We start from the raw sequence: 10,117 nt of genomic DNA on the forward strand, positions 1-10,117 counted from the left end.
TTTATATAGTAGGAACTTAAAAATCTGCTTGAAGCATTTCTGCAATTGCAAGCAAATGTTCTATTGGTTATCTTCTATCGAGATTGTTTAAGATATTTCGGTGCGTAAAAAAACAATGTCGCCAGAATGCGTTAATGTATACAGAGGAAATATTAAAACTCTTTTCGTCAGACACTGCCGGCCTGATTTCAAAATAGGTGGCACATGGATATTTCTCATATAGATCTAGTCCGCTAGTTATAACATTGAATATGGCCACAAGGGCCCATGGTCAATTTATCCTACATGTAAATTGTAGAAACTTAAAAACATCTTTTCGTCAGAAACCGCGGTCACAATTTCAAATAATATCCTCTGGATGATCCTCTACCAAATTTGTGCAAGCTATCTCGATTTGTCAAAAACATGACGCCATGAAAATCGGGACGAATTCTTTTAGAATGCCTTGGAAGTCTTTCCAAATTATAATGCCCGCTTTTAAAGCTATTTAGCAGCAGAAATGTTTCTTTGATGAATCTCTACCAAAACTGGTATCTATCTGAGTTGTGAACGCTGACCATAAAGATACATTTTTATACGCCCGAAGGGACGTATTATGTTATGACACAGGTGTCCGTCCGTCCGTCCGTAGCAATTTCGTGTCCGCTCTCTAACTCTTGAACCCCTCGAAGGATTTCAAAGAAATTTTACACAAAAATTCACCACATCGAGACGACGTGCAAAGGGCATGTTTCGGATGGCTCTCTTCGAGGTCAAGTTCACACTAAGAGGTCAAAAGTTATATGACTTTGTTTCGTGTCCGCTCTGGTACTCTTGAACTGCTTGAAGGATTTTAAAGAAATCTGGCACAAATGTTCATCACATCGAGATAACTTCAGAGCGCATGTTTCGTATGGCACGCTTCAAGGTCAAGGTCACACTTAGGGGTCAAAGGTCATGCCTTCGGGCGTATATTGCTCCGCATTGCGGTGCTCTTGTTCCATTTGTTACATTTACAATGACCTAAGTCATTTAAAGAGATTTATATAGTTGGAACTAGATATATCCAAACTCGCTTATCTAAAAAAATTCAGCTATTTAGAAGTAAAAAGCTCGATACATTGGAATTAAAAATACCGAGTTTCAATTGTATATTACTTTAACCGCTGCGGAGTCATGCCTTTTTTTTTTTACATCTACTGACTATCTCACTGTGCTACAATTTCCTCGTATTGTATGTGAAATTATGTTCCAATTTGAAGGTTTTTATTCAGTATCATTCGTGCATTGGCGATCATTAACAAATTAATTAAACTACATCTGTTTTCACTGTAACCCCATATGGCTTGGCGTCTAGGTCGTTATTGATTAAGCCGGTGTTAAGCTATGTTGCTATATCCAAGTATTTGTTCGTAGCTGCTACACCTTTTTTCTCTAGCTGTTTCTCGTTGCCTCTTCCCGTCCGCAATGTCACCAAGAGTCAGCTTGTAAAAACTGTATATTAACGGTAAGCCTCATATTTGGAGAAAAAAAATCAAACAACATCAAATCATACAAAGGGTTGTTTTACAAGAAAACTGTGAAGCGTATAAAACATGTTATATTTCTCTACAAAACTACTGTCACTTTATTGATATATACATTGAATTTCGGAGAGGACTGCATAGAAGGGGTACAACTTAGACAGTTAAACACCTGAAAAAATTTACCGTTTTCAAAGAACTGTAACATAATTGGGGCATTTTTGAAACTATTTTTTAAGTATTCAGCCGTACGGGACAGTACGATAGAACATGTAATGAACAAGTAGATTGTTGGCAAAGCTGTTCTTTATTTACAAAATATTTCTGTCTTTTGATGATATCGTGACTTCTAAACCTTAAAAATCCGAATAAGTGTCACTGTTTTTCTCAAGCTCTATAGTATATTGAGTAGATGAGGACAAAATATTCTTCTGTCCACAGACTTATGTATTTTTTTTAAATTTATTTCTTTTTACCAATTTATTTCGACCCGTGGGATCAAGGCCATTCGTGTAAAAACTTTGAACACGGGTTCTATAGACTAGCGAACTCCAGGTTTACGTGCCTTCGCATTCGTGGGTGGATGCAAATTTGAAGGTACATACAGTATTAGTTCTAGGGGTAGTAGTGAAATTATTGGTAGGCGGTAAAAATAATAATAGAAACAGTGATTTCATTACGTAAAAGATAAAACAGATCACACTCATATTTCTTTAAAGAATTGTCCTTAACAACCGTTATACCTCATAGCACGTTAATGCATGCAAAAAAAAGGAGAACAAGAAAAATGCTAACGCTAGATCAAAATCGGATACCCTTCTAGGATATATATATTTTATATCCGGAAATCGACTTTAGATGACTAACGGTTGTACTTTATTCTATAGACTGGACTGAGGACCTTTTGACTTTTTAATATGTGATAAGTTGTTCCCTAAAAAGGGTTTCAGAGATTTCTTTTTAATGTGAACAGTATAAGAAGTGTAAAATACTATGATTCAAATGCGTTTTCTCAAATACGAATTGAGCCGCGTCATGAGAAAACCAACATAGTGGCTTTGCGACCAGCATGGATCCAGACCAGCCTGCGCATCCGCGCAGTCTGGTCAGGATCCATGCTGTTCGCTAACAGTTTCTCCAATTCCAATAGGCTTTAAAGGCGAACAGCATGGAGCCTGACCAGACTGCGCGGATGCGCAGGCTGGTCTGGATCCATGCTGGTCGCAAAGCCACTATGTTGGTTTTCCCATGGCACGGCTCAGCTATTCTTTTTCATACAATAGTGTCCCTGATTTATTTGATTGTTATAATGAAACCTAGGTACCATGGAGTGCCAACCACACTAAAAAGTAATTTTCATCCAAGTCTTCCATACTAAAACTGCATTTTGTACAATAAACAACAAAAAACAAAACTCTCTCAAGAAATCCTCTCATAGGTGCGAAATAAACATCATCGGCGGCATTTTAAAACAAATATTTTGACAGAAATTGTACTTCATGTCATTGCTTTAAAATCTTGACTTCGATTTCTGTGACAGAGAGATAGAATCTAGTGCTAAAGTCAAAGTTTTACGATGTCTCTATAATGCTTATGGAGCTACCTTCATCAATTATTAATACGAATGTTTGTCGGTTTATAAGAACGTTGTAGAAACAAATTGATGACAAAAGAAATGAAATTTTGTTTTCATTCTAAATCTTCAAGAGAAAATAATATATTAATCTGTCTCACTCAGTACTGTAACCCATGTCGAGCTTCTATATGCAGTGACGGGGAACACATTGCTTTGTTCAATTGTTCTTTGTTTATGTTAGACATGGAGTATCTGACCTCTTTCTGAAATTATTAGATACATTTTGAACAACGTTTCCATTTACATTAGACGTTTATGTTATTAATATTACTTGAAACGTTTGCAGCGACAATGAATTTCTCATATGAATTCATATAACAAACGATATTAGTGTTTGATTTAACATTAAGTCTGTGTATAGTTACAGTTGTTATAGTTAGATTACTAGTAATAATTTTCTAACTTAAAGTACTTTATTCCTGTATTACATTTTCAATGCTTGCAGCTATGGAGACAATGCATTAACCTATAATCTGTTTCCATCATAAATGATTTCCAGATTTTTTTCTGCAGCTATATTTACCAAGTGTGCAATATGGACAGACTATGTAATATACACTTCTCAATATCATCTCATATTCTAAAGGGTGAAGAGGGGTGCGGGCAGGAGGTTTGCTTTACATTTCACAAAATTATTGTCTTCAAATAAACGATTATCCTCAATTTTGACTATAGCGGATATCACAGTACGTACACGCTCGATCCCTATTTTAACATTTGTTGTTACTTTTTTTGGCGTCTTTAGTTTTATTTCAACATTATTAAGGGTTATTTTATCGACGTTATCTTCTAACGTAACTCATACCTTTTTATCAATATGTTAAAATGTCACCCTAGGTTCATTCCAGAAGCTGGCATATTTGTGGATGTCATACAAGAATTTTTTAAATAATATATTCAAGTCATCCTATAAGATTACCCATTTTGCGACCACGCCCCAAAATCACCAAAACATATAATATCTACTGAGTATTTTTAGCAAGTTAATTAAATTTCAGCATAAAAACAAATCAGAAAATACACGCTAACATAACTGTTTGGTCAAAGGTAGAATAGTTTGAGAAAAGTAAGTTCTACACATTATGTCAAGTGCCAATTTGATAAAGGTTTATTAAATTGAGTATTTTCGTATACCTATAGATTTTGGAAGAAAGTATCTCTTAATACTGGAAATCAATAAAAAGAAATGAAATTCCATAGCAAAAGTAACTTGTCAAACATACACAAATGTTCATTTATTTCATCCACCTTTCCAAAAATATTTTGGATGAGTAACCCCCATTTTTAAACATTTTGACTTTAACAGGGTCAAATTGCAAACGTTAATATTCGAATAATTACCTCGCATGTCACTTTATAAATGCGGTTTGAATCCTTCAATTTACCATAAAATGTTAGCGAGTTGCTTAATAAATTAAGTAACTCGTATTTTGCGTTCTACTGTTTTGTTTTGTTGGGTTAGGAGTCACACGTCGAATTAGGTCATATGGCAAATTTTTCAGATTATGATGGTGGACGAAGACCCCAGATGCCCCTACAGGAATTTTATCAGTCATGGGTGGGCACCTGGATAGAACCGTCGGTCTTCTGTAAGCCAGCACTTAAAGAATTCGACCCCAACCGGGGTTTCGAACCTACATCGGTGCGCAGCAAATGACTCGAATTCAGCGACGTTAACCTACTCGGCCACAGAGTTCCTTTCTTAAAAAACGGATCCAGGTATAGAAATGAATGAATGAAATTATATGACTGCTTAATTTGATATGTTATTAACAACAGTTCTTTAAATATGTGCACCATATAAAAATTGTTTATTAAGTAATTAAACAAAGACTGGCGAAAACCGAAGTGGAATATTAGAAGATTTGCTAAGTGCAGTTATATTTCAACATTTAGGTTTACTTTATCAAATTCTATAGTTATATTTCAACATTTCGAGTTGTTTATCGTCATCCAAATTTATATTTCAGTATTTATACTCGATAGACATATTTAGTTATATTTTAGCATTTGTTGTTACTATGTCGACGTGTGTAAAACATAACATGCGTTCATACAAAATATGCTGACGAGTTTTTGTCAAATTCTTTCAATCAAAAACTTAAATCTTAGATTAGTAGTACCTAACTTACATGTAGGAAGGGAAGTAAATAGATGTTTCCTTTTTAGGATTTCCACACGTTGTCGCCGCCCTTATTCACCGTAAAGTCCTTTATCGTGTTATGAAAAAACATATAAAAGATGGCATCTTCGTTAAAACTGGATATATCTATACAGAATAACATGTTGTAGAGCTGTACAATGTTTTGAGGATTCATAGTGATCGCGAGTGATTGCAATGTAAAACAAATTTAAAAACTGTCTGTATATTTTCAAAGAATTTGACAACATTTTACCTAGTAAAAATAAGTGTGTGAAGTTGGCAAGAAGTTCGACATTCGACATTGAACATTCGATCTCAGAACGACATTGGACATTTGAAGCGTGAAGTTGGCAATAAGTTAAACTTTCGACATTGAACATTCGATCTCAGAACGACATTCGACATTCGATACCAGAACGACATTGGACATTCAATTTTAGAACGACATTAGACATTCGAATCCAAAACGACATTGGACATTCAATTTTAGAACGACATTAGACATTCAAATCCAGAACGACATTGGACATTCGAATCCAGAACGACATTGGACATTCGATGCTAGAACGACATTGGACATTCGATTTCAGTACGACATTGGACATTTGATACCAGATCGACATTGGACATTCGATTTCAGAACGACATTGGACATTGAAATCCAGAACGACATTGGACATTCGATTTCAGAACGACTTTGGACATTCGCATCTAGAACGACAGTGAACATTCGATTTCAGAACGACATTCGACACCAGATCGACATTGGACATTCGATTTTAGAACGACATTCGACATTCGATACCAGAACGACATTGGACATTCGATTTCAGAACGACATTGGACATTCGATACCAGAACGACATTGGACATTCGATTTCAGAACGACATTGGACATTTGATACCAGAACGACATTGAGCATTCGATTTCAGAACGACATTGGACATTCGATACCAGAACGACATTGGACATTCGATTTCAGAACGACATTGGACATTCGATTTCAGAACGACATTGGACATTCGATACCAGAACGACATTGGACATTCGGTTTCAGAACGACATTCGACATTTGATTTCTGAACGACATTGGACATTCGATACCAGAACGACATTGGACATTCGGTTTCAGAACGACATTCGACATTTGATTTCTGAACGACATTCGACATTCGCATCTAGAACGACATTCGATTTCAGAACGACATTGGACATCCGATTTCAGAACGACATTGGACATTTGATACCAGAACGACATTGGACATTCGATTTCAGAACGACATTCGACATTCGCATCCAGAACGACATTGAACATTCGATTTCAGAACGACATTGGACATTCAATTTCAGAACGACATTCGACGTTCGACATCAGAACGACATTGGACATTCGCATCTAGAACGACATTGAACATTCGATTTCAGAACGGCATTCGACATTCGATGCCAGATCGACTTTGGACATTCGATTTCAGAACGACATTTGACATTCGATACCAGAACGACATTGGACATTCGATTTCAGAACGACATTGGACATTCGATTTCAAAACGACATTCGACATTCGATACCAGAACGACATTGTACATTCGGTTTCAGAACGACATTCGACATTCGATTTCTGAACGACATTCGACATTTGCATCTAGAACGACATTCGACATTCGATTTCAGAACGACATTGGACATTCGATTTCAGAACGACATTGGACATTTGATACCAGATTGACATTGGACATTCGATTTCAGAACGACATTCGACATTCGCATCCAGAACGACACTGAACATTCGATTTCAGAACGACATTGGACATTCGATACCAGAAAGACATTCGACATTCGATTTCAGAACGACATTGGACATTCAATTTCAGAAAGACATTCGACATCAGAACGACATTGGACATTCGCATCTAGAACGACATTGAACATTCGATTTCAGAACGGCATTCGACATTCGATACCAGATCGACTTTGGACATTCGATTTCAGAACGACATTCGACATTCGATACCAGAACGACATTGGACATTCGATTTCAGAACGATATTGGACATTCGATTTCAGAACGACATTGGACATTTGAATCCAAAAACGACAGTGAAGATTAAATACAGTAACTATATTAGATTTTCGAACTGAAAACGACATTTAGATTTTTTCTTTATAAGTTATCAGATTTGGCTGATAGAATGTAATAAATTAGAATATGCACTACGTATCGTATGTACGTTTTTTCATTCAATAACAACCCCAGTGCGGAGGCTTGCTGTAGTAGCTGTATTTTTAGTTCTCTCTTTCTTCTTTATCTTTTTTTGTCTTAATAGTATAGTTAATTTCAAATATGTCAATAATGTGACAATACGCATGCCAATATCTCACAGGTGGGATACTAAACAGTATACGTTTCTAAGTCTTCTCCCTCGGGCACATTTATAAGACCATTTATGAGTTAAATGGACAACATGCTGGGACAGATTTTCAAGTCGATTTGATTTGACAACAGAAGTGGGGTTTTCATTTAGTGTACCAAATGAGCAGCAATACAATAAGTTGGGCGGTGCAACAATTATCCGTCGGCTGATGATTTACGTAAGAAATAGGTATGTAATGTAAGAAATGAACCGGTTTGCGATCAAAGAATGCTCAGCGTATTGGTAAGTGCGATTGCCCCTGATACATGGCATGCAAACAACCTGTGGGTTCGAACCCCAACAAAATTTCTTTTTATTGTATTATGAATCAGAATTCAAAAAGTACGTAACATATTTTATTGCCTGGACTTCAATATTTACTGCTTTGAATTATTTTGCTTCATTTTTCCCATTCGTGCCCACCCGCTTTGCGCAGTAGGGAGAGCGTTTGTCTATGGATCGCAGGGTCGGTGGATGTTCTCCGTGACGATTTGATGAAAGACATTTTGTCTGAAATCATTCGTCCTCCACCTCTGATAATTCATGTGGGGAAGTTGGCAGTTACTTGCAAAGAACAGGTTTTTACTGGTATAGAATCCTGGAATACTGGCTAGGTTAACTGCCCGCCGTTACATGACTAAAATACTGTTGAAAAACGGCGTTAAATCCAAAACAAACAAATCATTTTCCCATTCGTTTTTTGTTACTTTTTTCTCTCTAAAAATTCATTTCATATCAGAAAAAAGTATTATTTCAATTCACAAATAAACAAGGTTAAGATAGAAATTGTTCATATCACGGCCCGGTGCAGTCAATCCGGTGGCCATTTGTCCAGCTTCAGGGCACCTGTGTTTATAAACAAAATCTTTGCTCAGCTTAGATGAGATAAATGCCCATAAACCATAAATAACTCATTACAAGAAGTGTCATTCCTGTGTTCATTTTCCATCATGTTTATACATTAAAAACAAACAACGCAATAAGAATGAAAATAAAAAAAGATATGTGTCGATAGCTCGTTTTGAACTCGCAAGTAATAAATACAAAAAAAAAAAAAAAAAAAAAATACAGACACGCCAAAAACAGATATATAACATGATTAACAATTTAAAGGCCGCCTTTCAAGGACGAAGACCTACTTACTTAAGGTGCTACTTTTAGCCAATTTTCGTTTTTGATTCGAATGTCCAATGTCGTTTTGGATTCGAATGTACGTTGTCGTTCTGAAATCGAATGTCCAATGTCGTTATGGTATCGAATGTCCAATGTCGTTCTGGTATCGAATGTCCAATGTCGTTCTGAAATCAAATGTCCAATGTCGTTCTGGTATCAAATGTCCAATGTCGTTCTGAAATCGAATGTCCAATGTCGTTCTGAAATCGAATGTCCAATGTCGGTCTGAAATCAAATGTCCAATGTCGTTCTGGTATCGAATGTCCAATGTCGTTCTGGTATCGAATGTCGAATGTCGTTCTGAAATCGAATGTCCAATGTCGATCTGGTATCAAATGTCCAATGTCGTTCTGAAATCGAATGTCCAATGTCGTTCTGAAATCGAATGTCCAATGTCGTTCTGAAATCGAATGTCGAATGTAGATCTGGTATCAAATGTCCAATGTCGTTCTGGTATCGAATGTCCAATGTCGTTCTGAAATCGAATGTTCAATGTCGATCTGAAATCGAATGTCGAATGTCGTTCTGGTATCAAATGTCCAATGTCGTTCTGGATTCGAATGTCTAATGTCGTTCTAAAATTGAATGTCCAATGTCGTTCTGGTTTCGAATGTCTAATGTCGTTCTAAAATTGAATGTCCAATGTCGTTCTGGTATCGAATGTGCAATGTCGTTCTGTTCTGAGATCGAATGTTCAATGTCGAAAGTTTAACTTATTGCCAACTTCACGCTTCAAATGTCCAATGTCGTTCTGAGATCGAATGTTCAATGTCGAATGTTGAACTTCTCGCCAACTTCACACACTTAGTAAAAATATATTTTATATCTATCAGATAGATGCCATGTATTTTTCACTCTGATATTTCAGTAATTCTCAGAAAAACGTATAATTAAAGGAACTACAATTTCAATAATATAAATGAATAAGATACATTATTACATAACATGCATTTTATCACTACTTCCAATTTTAAATTTATAGATTATTTCATTACATCTTATGTATGTACATTCATTCATAAAATTATTGTCTTCAAATAAATAATAATTCTCAATAATGATTCCAGAGGCCGTATTCATAAAGCATCTTAAGTATAAGTATAAGAAATTGATTATTTACTTAAGTATTAGTTAGGTAAGAAATTTCTTTTACTTAAGTATATTTGTTATTCATAAAACAACTTAATAAGTAACTATTGGCTTTTATTGTGGACGAAAACATTTAAAAAAAAACAAAAAAACATTAA

This window comes from Mercenaria mercenaria, chromosome 5, assembly GCF_021730395.1.
Source record: "Mercenaria mercenaria strain notata chromosome 5, MADL_Memer_1, whole genome shotgun sequence".
Lineage (NCBI taxonomy): Eukaryota > Metazoa > Mollusca > Bivalvia > Venerida > Veneridae > Mercenaria > Mercenaria mercenaria.